Source organism: Sturnira hondurensis, unplaced genomic scaffold (assembly GCF_014824575.4).
Source record: "Sturnira hondurensis isolate 20B ecotype Veracruz unplaced genomic scaffold, ASM1482457v3 Scaffold0008640, whole genome shotgun sequence".
Lineage (NCBI taxonomy): Eukaryota > Metazoa > Chordata > Mammalia > Chiroptera > Phyllostomidae > Sturnira > Sturnira hondurensis.
This window is the reverse complement of record NW_028081271.1, coordinates 12510354-12521746: the sequence shown is the minus strand read 5'-3', so window position 1 is coordinate 12521746 and position 11393 is coordinate 12510354. Positions and strand designations below refer to the sequence as shown.

The 11393-nt window shown below is 49.2% G+C and overlaps 1 long non-coding RNA gene across 1 annotated transcript; it reads left to right on the top strand.

The window, feature by feature from the left end:
* Positions 1-7889: 7889 nt before the first annotated feature.
* On the top strand, positions 7890-11151 carry LOC118992998 (uncharacterized). The gene is made up of 4 exons (XR_005067758.1): positions 7890-8093; positions 8498-8737; positions 9866-9979; positions 11045-11151. It is a non-coding gene; the product is annotated as an uncharacterized LOC118992998 (long non-coding RNA).
* Positions 11152-11393: the final 242 nt, after the last annotated feature.

The window sequence follows — 11393 nt, the reverse complement described above, 5'->3', positions numbered from 1 at the left end:
TTCTTGCTTCCTCTCTCCCTCTTCTCTCTCTCTCTCTTTCTCTCTCTCCCCACTCCAACTCCCTTGTGTGGGCCCCAGTGTGGAAACTGCCTTCAGGCCAAAAGTCTGGCCAATCATAGGACTCATGTCATTGGTTCCCTTCTCCCTGTGAATTCACTTGTTTTTTCTCACATTTCTTGCAACTTCCCAGCAGTTTATGGTGGGTGAGTGTTTCCAAATCCCATCATCCCATTATGGTCAGAGTCAAAGGTTTTCTCTTCTCTGCTTTAAACCTTCGCTCATGACAGCACTCTGAAATTGTAACTCTCCCCCTGCCCTCACCAGCACTCCGAGTTTCTCTTTTCTATCTTAGTTTCCTTCATGTGAGCCAGTGATTCATGACCGTTAGTTATGACTTTATTACAAATTATGAGATGCGCTAGCTTATTTCGTCGGTTGTCTGTCTTCCCCCACACTCTCCCCAACCACCTTGACTGGAAGGTGGGCTCTCTGAAGGCACATAGCTTTGACTGTCTTGTTCTCTGATGTTCCCTCAGTGCCTGGAACAGTGCTTAGAACATAGCCCATGTTCCATAACTCATTGAATGAATGAAAGGAAGTGAATTTTTATGCTTGTCATGAAAGGACCCGTATGACAACGTTTGACTAAGAGAATGTAGAAAATACACAGGAGGTATATGGTACTTGCCACATTCACGACGTTTCGGGTAAGAAATAATCAGACCCACTTCTGTTACACCCAGATTCCAAGGCCAAGTCTCAGTGCCGGCATGTGGAGCGCAGGGAAGGCCTGTGAAGGAGGCTCCGAGGAGGAGGCGAGATGGGCCGGGCCTTGCAAAGACGATGAGGCTTTGTTAGCTACGGGGGACCAGGACAAGCACTCTGAACAGATTTTTTTCCTCTTGACAATCCCCTAAACACATACATGCCTCCCACTGCTGACAGGCACGATGAACAGAGGAAGGCACAGTAAGCTTGGAGAAGGACACGAGTAAGGTCACAGGGGTCTGGGTAGTGCCCTGTGCTGCTGGAACAGTGACCAAAACAGTGGCCTGAAACAACACAGACTCGTCACCTCGCAGTTCTGGAGATCGGACGTCTGAAAGAGGCAGTACAGGGTGAAATCCAGGTGTTTGGGGGCCTCTCTTCCTTCTGGGGGCTGGCTGTAGAGGAGAATTTGTTTCTTTGCTTTTTCCAGCTTCTAAAAGCTCCACGGACTTCAGCTCTTGACCTCCAGCCAGCACCTGCGTCACTCCGACCTCTGCTTCCATCACGACAGTTTCTTCACTGACCCTCGCCTTCCACTTTCCTTCATAAGGATGCTTGTGGTTGCATTCAGTCCACTTAACCGACCCAGCAGAGTCTCCCCAGGTTAAGCTTCTGAATTTAATGGTGCCCACGAAGTGCCTTTTGCCCTGTAAGGGCTTTTGTCCTGTAAGGACACAGTCACAGGTTCTGGGAATTAGAAGGTGAACTCATGGCGGGGGGGAGCGGCATTACCCTGCTTATCAACTGGCCGACAAAGTCGATTTAAAAGACGAAATGTCAAATGTGGGGAGGGACAGACAGCACATGTCACTAAGAAAGGATAAGGTCGAACATTATTTGACTTAGTTATTATTTATGTAACTCGTGTCTGTAGATTCTTTGGGTGGTATGAGTCATTAAGAACCGACAGTGACAGTTTTTAAACATTTGTTTTCAACGGCAGTCGACGTACGATATTGCATTTGTTTCAGGACTGCAACACTGTGGTTCGACGTCCAGCATAGGAAGTGATGAGTCCCATCGGACACGTACACAGTGATGTCAACTGTGTATGACAGTATAAAGCCGCCATCTGCATGTCTATACAAAATCTCGCTGCGCTGAGATTTGAACCCGGGTCTCTCATAGCCCAGACCCAGGTACACACCACTAGCTTCAGTGCCTCCCTCTGAGGAAAACTAGCCTATGTTCTTATAACAGCGAATTGCTCAGTTTGTGTCACCGAACACCACTGAAGAGCTGAAATATTATGGTTCCGAAGCAACATCATTTCAGCAGAAACCAATGTGCTCTCTCAGGAGAGGGCTGGGAAAAGCAGAAGGACTTCTCTGGTTTGCACGGAGCAGACGGGTATTTGGAGGCAGCTTCGGAGAGGACGCCCTTCGCAGGGTGGTGAGACGGGGCCGCAGCGAACACGGAGAGGAGGCACGATTTCAAAGGAAGCCGTTGGAGTCTTGTGTCGCAAATAAAGTCTCAGACTGCGCTTCGCAATTCATGTCTCTGTTTCTGTTTCCCCCGGTGTTCTATTGCTGCCTTTCACTCCCAAACACTATAAATGTTCTTTGCCAGATTTACATTCTAAATTCTGACTCTGTCGTGTTCTCTCCAAGAATCTGACACTTCCTTCTCCTGGTATGTGGGACAGAAGGAATGTCACAGCTCAGCTAAGCCAGGGCATGGGGAGGGGTGTGGGGGGCACTGAGCCTGTGTGAATGTGTCACAGGCTCGTTTCCGTCCATCATCTCATCCTGAAATGGCAGCATTTGGATAACACAACTTCTACATTCTTCAGGTCCTGAAAGTCCACAGCCCCACAGGGGTTTTGTTCCACTCCGGTTTGGGCCCGTCAGATTCCGTGCATGTGCAGGTCCAGTTGTTCATTGAAGCAGCCCAGGCCTGACGGTGATTCAGACCGAAAGGGGGAAGGTGTTTTCAGGGCTTCGGGGACGCTGTCCATTGTGGTTACAGCTTGCTGATCACCAAGCAAAGACGACTGATGTCCGGGAGCTGTCAATGCAGACCCCGGATCAGGAAGGCCGAATTCCGCCTAGGTTGCTGGGAGGGAGGGAGGCAGAGGTCCCCAGCGACCTGCAGGCACACACACAAGGATGCCCTGGGCTTGGGAACAACTAAGCCCTTGCTTTTCGCAGTGAGGTCTGAGGACCCGCACCCAAGGCATCACCTACGAAGTTGTTAGGCGCTCAGACCCCGCCCCGCATCTGCATGAGCTCAGCCTCCGCATTAAGGTTTCTGCTGGATTCCGGGCCACATACAAGTTGGTGAAGCCTTTAGGTCAGGGTCGCTGACCACCCCTACCTTCCCCCTAAGAGTGGCAAGGGTCAGCCCTGAATTACCTGAGAGTCTGCTGTCCCCTTGCAGGAGGGGCCCAGCGTCCCTGCCACTCCCTGTCATCCAGAGCCTGGGAGAGTCGGACGGGAGACTCGGCGCTGTCCCTGTAGCCCCCGCTCCTTCTCCGGCTATGCTCCCGGGGAGGTGCGGCGCCGACAGCCCCCCACCCCCACCCAGCGGTCCCCAATGAGCGGCGGGAGCCGTAATAAAGCCCGCCTCGGTGCCCGCGGGCTCCTCCCCGACTGGGATTTCCTCCAGCGAGCTCGGCTCCTGCCCGGAGGCACCGGCACCCAGCGCGGGGTCCCCGGTGTCCTGTCCTCTCCCCAGCCATGGGTCGCCGGGCGCTCCTTCTGTTCCTGCCGCCCTTGCTGGCCGCGCTGGGCGGCCTCGAGGGCTCCGGGGCAGGTAAGTGGAGACCTCGCGTGCCCGGGCGCCCTGGGGAGGCACCGCACCCCTCTCTGCAGGGTGCAGGGGATGCGGGCTGCGGGGCGCTGCAGCGGCGGGGCCAGAGGAGAGCTGAGGGGACCCTCGCCGTGTGCGTGCCCCCGCCCCTATCCGCTGTGACCTCGGAGGGGCCGCCGGGTGAGTGGCGTGGCCCGTCTCTCAGCTGTCGATGCCTCCGCAGGCCTGCCCCGCGGACGGGAGGCTGGGGTGCTCGGCGCAGAAATCCCGTCTCTCCCCTCCGGTGCTCAAGCGGCGGGAAAGGGCGCTCACGCCGCACCTGAGTGGGCGCGCACCGTCCCTCGTGGGCTCTTCCTGTCCCCAGTGTCCAAGTCCAGTGGGATTCACTTTCTACCCCTGGTCTCCAGTGGGTTCGCCGCTTGGCGTTTCCCAGGCAGCGAACTGAGCCCCTTGGAGGCGGGGGTCCCCGGGAAAAGCGGGGCCTCGCTCTGGAAGACCGCGGGGGAAAGTGCGGTTAGGAAGGCACGTCCTGTGTGTGGCGCGCGATCCCTACCAGGTTTAGGCAGAACCCAAAGCAAAGGAGAGCCGAACAGGAGTCCCCGGATGGCTAGGACCCCCACAGTTCCCAAAGCCTGGCGACTTAGCCAAGTGTAGGAGGCGCCGGGCACTGGCCGGACTGCCTGACCTGCCACCTCGCTCAGTCCCGCCGGCAGGTGCTTCCGATGCGCCCCGCGGCTGGAAGGCCGGATTTAGTACAGCTTCCTCGGACCCTTTCTTACTCGGACCCTTTCTTAGTCGAGGTGCTGTGAAGTAGTTTGGAGGAGGGGCCACTTAGCACCTGAGTCCTTTGTTTCCCAGGAGGGATGCGAACTAACCAGTTGGCTGGGCGCTCTTGCTCTGGGGGTCCATCTGCACCATTTCTGAAATCGGATTCTAGTCAGTACTCACGTTGTTTTACTAAGTGGTGCATTCCAATGACTTCTCGTATGAAGACATCTTTATATTGTCTAGTTTGGAACAGCCCATGCTTTGATAGGCTATGAGAAACCCACCATAAATTTAATACATAAATAACCATGTTTATAACTAAGTTTCTTGTTTATTCACAGCACACATCTACAAATTCGGAATGTAGTATTTGAGATCCATCTGCAGATAATGTATAGAAAAAAAATATATATATGTGTATATGTATGTATATACATGCACATTTGGTCTCTGGACTGAGAATCACCAGGGCAAAATATTGTTGAGGTGTGGCTCACCTGCAGAGTGTGTCTTTGAGGGATGACTGCAGTCCTTCTGGAAGGATCTTCTGGAAAAGGAAGCAACACAATTAATGCTTTACAAGCATTTATGTGGTGGACACTGTGCCAGGTGGCTTTGTGCTCATTTAATCCTCGAGCCTTCCTTTTAGGATTATTCATTTACTAGCCTCATTTTATAGACAAGAAATCCGAGGTCCAGAGAGAGGAAGGCACTTACCCAAGGTCATGCTGTTAGTAAGTGGTCTGAGCAGACCCCCAATCTGGGGGGCCTGACGACTGGGCCAGTGCCCCCATGTTAGTGGTTGGTAAGATCATCAGCTCTCAGTTTAATGGTTTTGGTCATGTTAAGTGAGATTGCCTGGATGCTATGTGAGCAGATGGCAAAATTATTACCTATTCATGAATAACCAATATGCCCTGAATATGTTATTTAGAATGTTTTTATAAGCCTTTAAAAGGTTAAACATTGAGCCCTGGCTGGTGTGGTTCCGTGGATTAAATGCCTGCCTGTGAACCGAAAGGTCTCTGGTTCCATTCCCAGTCACAGTACATGCCTGGGTTGCAGGCCAAGTCCCTAGTTGGAGCATATACAAGAGGCAACTGATTGGCATTTCTCTCACACACCCATGTTTTCTCTTTCTCCCTCCCTTCCCCTCTCTCTACAATTGAGTAAATAAAATCTTTCTTAAAAGTTAAACCTGGAGTAATTACGCTTAGAGCACAATTTTACAGGGACACAGGTAAGACTAAGACACGGTTTGTTACCCAGGAAAGTACATCTACACAATAGACTCCCATCATCGATTTCCATCACACACCTTTGTACATGAGTTTCCATTCCACACGCACGAATCACCCCTGGGAGTAGGCTGCTGTGTCTTCCCTGCAGCTTGCAGTGACTTCTATTAGTGTGGGCCTCTGGCCTATGTTTTCTAGGAGCCAAGGGATGTTTTTTCTCTTTGAAACTAAGGGCAGTGCAGTAAATTATGTATAGTCAGGCTTTCCTGGGGCTTCCCTTAGAGGGTCATATTCCATAACAGGCCTAGTTTTGACCATTAATCATTCAAGGTTGATAAACATAAGTTCACAACCTGAATAAAATTGATAGTGTAAATCAATCCCATGCAAATACCTGAAAACTTACAAATACTGTGACCAGGCTATTAGAGACATTCTTATAAAGATGGTATGTAGGACCCCAAACTCGAATTTCATTTTAAAATGCATCTACATGTGTCTAAAAGTAAGCTGGAGTCAAGTACTTTGAATTTACACCTCTAACTTTGCAACTGTTCATACTTGGAGTCTTTAAGACTGAATGAGAGTTGAAAGAAGTATGTCTCTTTACACACAAGTGTAAGCCCACCCATTCTAACAGAAGAATGGAAGCAAATGGCAGTTCTCAGTGACAACACCAAAGCACCAGAAAGCATGGTTCCCAAGGATCCACACTGTCCTGCTCACGTGGGTTTTAGGGTGCCGAGCCCTCTTATTGTTCTCCTGGGTATTAGCTGAAGGAAGGTCCTCCCAAACAACCGCCGACTGCAACGCATCATGAACAGGTGCTTTCCTGTACCCAACCAAGCCAGGAGCTCTCACGGTTCTGCTCTTGGCCGCCCCCTGCAGACGAAGCCCAGTGTAACCGGACGAGACAAGCCATGTGTGGCGACAGATGCATCCCTGTGGCCTGGCTCTGCAATGGAGAGCGAGAGTGCCCGGATGGGACCGACGAGCAGTGTGGTGAGCACTTCTGCTACCCCATGAGGGACTCGTCCATGTCTGACCCTGACTGCCACGCACTTGGCCGACAGGGACCCTGTCAGTTCTTGTGTCCCTGGTTTTAGCCCAACAACCCAGTTCTGGTTTTAGCCTCTTACGGAAATCCAGAAACAGTGAGTGCTCTGGGTTGTTGCAGGCATTCAGCAGGCGAGGCCAGGAATGTCTCTGAGTGTTGGTACCACTGTTAAAGAAACATTTAGAAGGCCGGTCGGGATGGAAAATCCAGCAAAAATCTGCCTCCTTACCTTAAATTCAGGCTCACGCGTCTGTGGCAGCTCCTCATACTGGGATATCGCAGACATTCCTTTGTAGGAAACCCTTGCCTGTCCCAGTGCACACAATTGCTGTCATGGACGATAAACTAGTTCACCTTTCACGTGCTTAGACATTTTATACCATTAAAAAACAACTTTGCAAAATGCCTACAAAGAAATCTGCAGCCTCATGGGAGACTTGGTAAACGTCTTGCGGAAATAAGGCTCAAGTACTTCTGTGCCGGAAGCGCTCAGAGCCCCAGAAGGGACACGTGCGCACTGGCGTACAAGGGCAGCCTTCTACGGGGTGCCTAACAGCCTGTGCCATGAACATGGAGGGAGAAAACCCCTCATTAAAGGAGGACACCCCCAAAGTGCTCGGGGAGGGTTACATTCCTTTCCTATGCCCCATGTACATGTTCCTGGTGGTCATTTACTAACACAAAACCTTCGATATTGAAATGAGTAATAGTTCAGGTTAGAATAAAAGTTCATACTTGCAGAAATGCCTTGTGCTGTGCTCCCCATACACCCCACCCCCGCTCCCCAAGTTTATATTTATGTTATTTATTTATATTTCTATCCCAGCTTTTGCCAGTAGGCATACTTTGGTGGAAATATTTGAAGGTCTAATTAAACCAATGAAAAGTTCTCACGTTGTCTTAGATCTTAATATAATCCTGAACATCAGAGGGGTCAAAGAAATCAACCCATTAAAGGTGGCCCCTAGCCTCATGTGATGCTTTAGATTTATTTAACTAAATAAAATGATATAAATTTGGCTCTTTTGTCATCCTGGGCATATTTCAAGTGCTCAGTAGCCGTGTGTGACTAGCGGGCACTACTTTGGACGGCACGGCTATAAAACGCTTCCACGGTCACCAAAAGTTTTGTTGGACAACAGGGTTCTGGGGGAATGAGGGGCAGGATAAGCTTTACTGACCTGCTGGGTGATAGTCCCTTGGCAGGGTAAGGGTGCTGTGATATCGTCAGGGGTAACATGAAGAAGAGAGGCCAGTTTGAGTCGACTCCTGTGGCAAATCGGGAACTAGTTACTCCATAGCTGGTGAAAGTAGCTAAGATGAAGCCCAAGTTCGAAAGCTGCTGGTGTCCTGACAAGCACACTTCTTCCTTCCTGTCTGTCCTGGAACAGAGGAGGCGTGTCGCGGACATCCACGGGCCTGGCAGTGTGACGACGGGAAATGTATTTCTCTTAGCTGGCTCTGTGACGGTGTTGGTGACTGCCTAGATGGCTCCGATGAGGTTGACTGTGGTATGTACAACGCTTATCTTTAGTCACGCTCTCTGTTTTTATGAGCATTAATTAGTATCCACAGCATTAGATGAAACATGCAAGTCACTAAATAGCCTTATGTCATATGTGTGAAACCCAAAGTTTCGACGGTCTCTGATGTTACAGGTGACTTTATAACCCACTTCTCCATTTTTTTAAAATTACCTAAAATAAAAAAGATTATCAGTTTTATTGACTTCTTTTTCTAACTTCTTTGAGGTGAAACTCCGGTATACAAAGTTGGGTCTGTATTTCCAATGGCTACCTTTGGTTCCAATTCTTGACTTCCTGTAGACAAACTCCTTGAATGGACCATAAATCCCCAAATAAACAAGTCTGTAGAATGCCATTCTTGTCTCACTGAGCCAACCCCTGTCTCTTAGAGGTAGTGACAGCATGTCTAGACCAAAAGGTCCAGTGTCCAGGAAGTTCCGAGTGCTGCGAAGCTTGGGAACTCTGTGATGGCTGCGGGGACTGTGAAGATGGGCTGGACCATGTGCACTGCCCCCAGGACCATTGCCTGGCTGGGCAGTGGCAGTGCAAGAACAAGGTGTGTGTCATGGAGAGCTGGAAGTGCAACGGCATCGACGACTGTGGTGACTCCTCAGACGAGGACCTCTGCGGTGAGTTGTGCCCTCCCCTGTTCATTTAAAGGGAAGGTCTCCAGGCAGTGAAAGACACGTACCATATGATCTCACCTATAAGAGGAAGTTAGTGAAAAAACAAACAAACAAATGAGCAAAAATAGAAACAGAGGCATGAAAACAAGGACCAGACTGATGGCAACCAGAGAGGAGGGAGGAGGGAGACAAAGGTGGAAACAGGGGAAGGGTGTAATCAACAAACAGGTATAAATGACCCATGGACATTGACAACAGGGTGGGGATTGACTGTGGGAGCAGAGGTGTGGATGGAGCAGGGGAGAGTAATGGTAGGGTGGGAGGGAATTGGGGCAACTGTAATAGAACAATAAGAAACAAAAAGAAAAAAAAAGAAGATTGTTCTACGGGAGCTGCTTTCTGCAAGTTGCTATTTAATTCCTGTGCCTGAGACTAACATCCTATGTCTAAAAACAGGGTGTTTCCTAGCAATTGCCAAGAGTTAGTTACCCATGGAAACATAAAGCAGTGCTTGGATAGTAACCCTGCAATGGCCACTTGGAGCAGTGCCTGCACTGTTTCCACGGTTCAGTCATGGCCAGTGCCCAGAGCCTCCTAACAGATGCCTCCCATCCTGTGTAGTAAATATTATGGAAGGGGAAAATCCCTCATTAAAGATGAAATCCCCTGAAGAACTTGGCGAGCACCATACATCTTCCCATCGTCCACATCCATAATGTGGAGGAATCTCCAACTTCTTGGTGAACCTCACTCCCATCCAGTCTTTCTTTTCCAGAGTTAATTCTGCAATATCAGTTATGTTCAGATTCTAACTTTTCTATAATAAAGTATAAGAGAATACATATGTGTCTTAGGGCCAGCGCTGACTAATTTTAATTAGATCTATTTAATACTAATTCAATCAGTTTTAATACCATTTCAATCGGTGCCTAGAGGTCTTACCATCTTTGTTATTACGTCTTAAGTCCCAATTCCCTGGAAACTTTGCTTGAAAAAAAGAAAACATTCTTTTCCACCTAGGCCTGCTTTGGGCTGTAGAAGCAATGCCACCTCACCCATTTTAAGATTTCTCTGTTTCTACTCCCCGCGTAATTGAACAAGAATGGACACAAATGCTTCCTTCCTGCACAGCTTCCTGTCCAGAAGGCACGGTTGGATGCGATGGAGGAAAGTGCATCCGGGAATCCCTGATGTGTGATGGGGAAGCAGACTGCGCGGATGGAACTGATGAGCCCAGTACCTGTGGTAAGAAGCCAGTCGCTTGGCTTTACGAGGCAGAAGGGACAGTGAGGTTAAGTGACTCCGGGCCTTAGTTATCATCGGGGGTCCACTCTGTGTGAGAACGAGGGGACTCCTACACAAACAACTGTCCTTCAGTGACGGGTCCCTGACATTTCCCAAGCTACCCCACTGGCTTTGGTCTCCTGCGTGTGACCAAATGGCACCTGAGCTGTAAAACTTGGAGAGGTATTCTCATGGTGTAGCTTTAGGGGAAAAGACTAGCTAAACACCTCAAAGTATGTTGTTCCTAAAATTCTGGATTAAAGAACAAAGACTTAGCCATTGAGAAGCAAATTATTTATCCAAGACAAAATGGCAGATTCTCTTAGGATTTAACAAAGGAAAGAATGAGGGAGACCCTTTCCAAGTCAAGGGGCTACTGAGCAAGAGGCTCTGGCTTTTAAATACGTGGTTCTCACGGTAAAAATCACCACTGCTTTGAGCTGGGGCAGCGGGAGAATGGGTCTCTGTTCCTGTGTCATTTTGTCATTTTTCTCATATACCCCTTAGTCCTCCAAAATTTCCTCTTAGACATGGATGGTGAAGCCCCTTTAGTGCTGTTGAAGGCTGTGAAGGAAGATTTTTACTGAAGGAACAACGATGTACTAGGAACATAAACAATGAAACAAACTTCAGGTTTCTGGTCCTGCATAGACAATTCATTGGTCTTAGTAAATGATCGTAGTCCTTCCCAAGGTCAGGCATTCCAGTCGCCCATAAACTCTAGAGAAAATAGAGAAGTGGTCGCCGGCCCCTCCATGGGTGGACAATATACCAACGCTGGACGCTGTCCAGACTGTCGGCCTAGAAAGAAAGTCCTTGCTCCTGTTTCATGATTCCTAATGTTCCCTTTCTTATAGTCTTCCCCCAGCGCCTCCACGTTCCTGGCTAAGAGGTCAAGTTCAGAAATTATTCTTAATTAGTCTCTGTTCCTCATACAAGTATAGTGGGTTATGACACGATATGGTTTATAAAACGTTTGATTGTCACTGCGTTCACCTGTACTGATTACTGTTCCCTCTCTACCAGGTAAACACTGCTCTCTGGCCAACGGGGGCTGTGAGGGGCCGTGCAGTGACACCCGCTGGGGGGTCCGGTGTTCGTGTGCAGCTGGGTGGCAGCTACAGCCTGACGGTCAGAGCTGTGGAGGTCCGATTTCATTGGATTCATGTAGTTTAACGAAGTCCATATTGCATAAAATACACATAACATGAGATTCACCATTTTAATCATTTTAAGTGTACAGTTCAGTGCCATCTTGTACATTCATAATGTTGTGCGACCGTCTCCAGTATCCAGAGAGAAACTGGATACTTTTTCATCATCCCCCAGAGAAACTCTGCACTCATTAGCCAATAACTCCTCAGGCTCCCCTTCT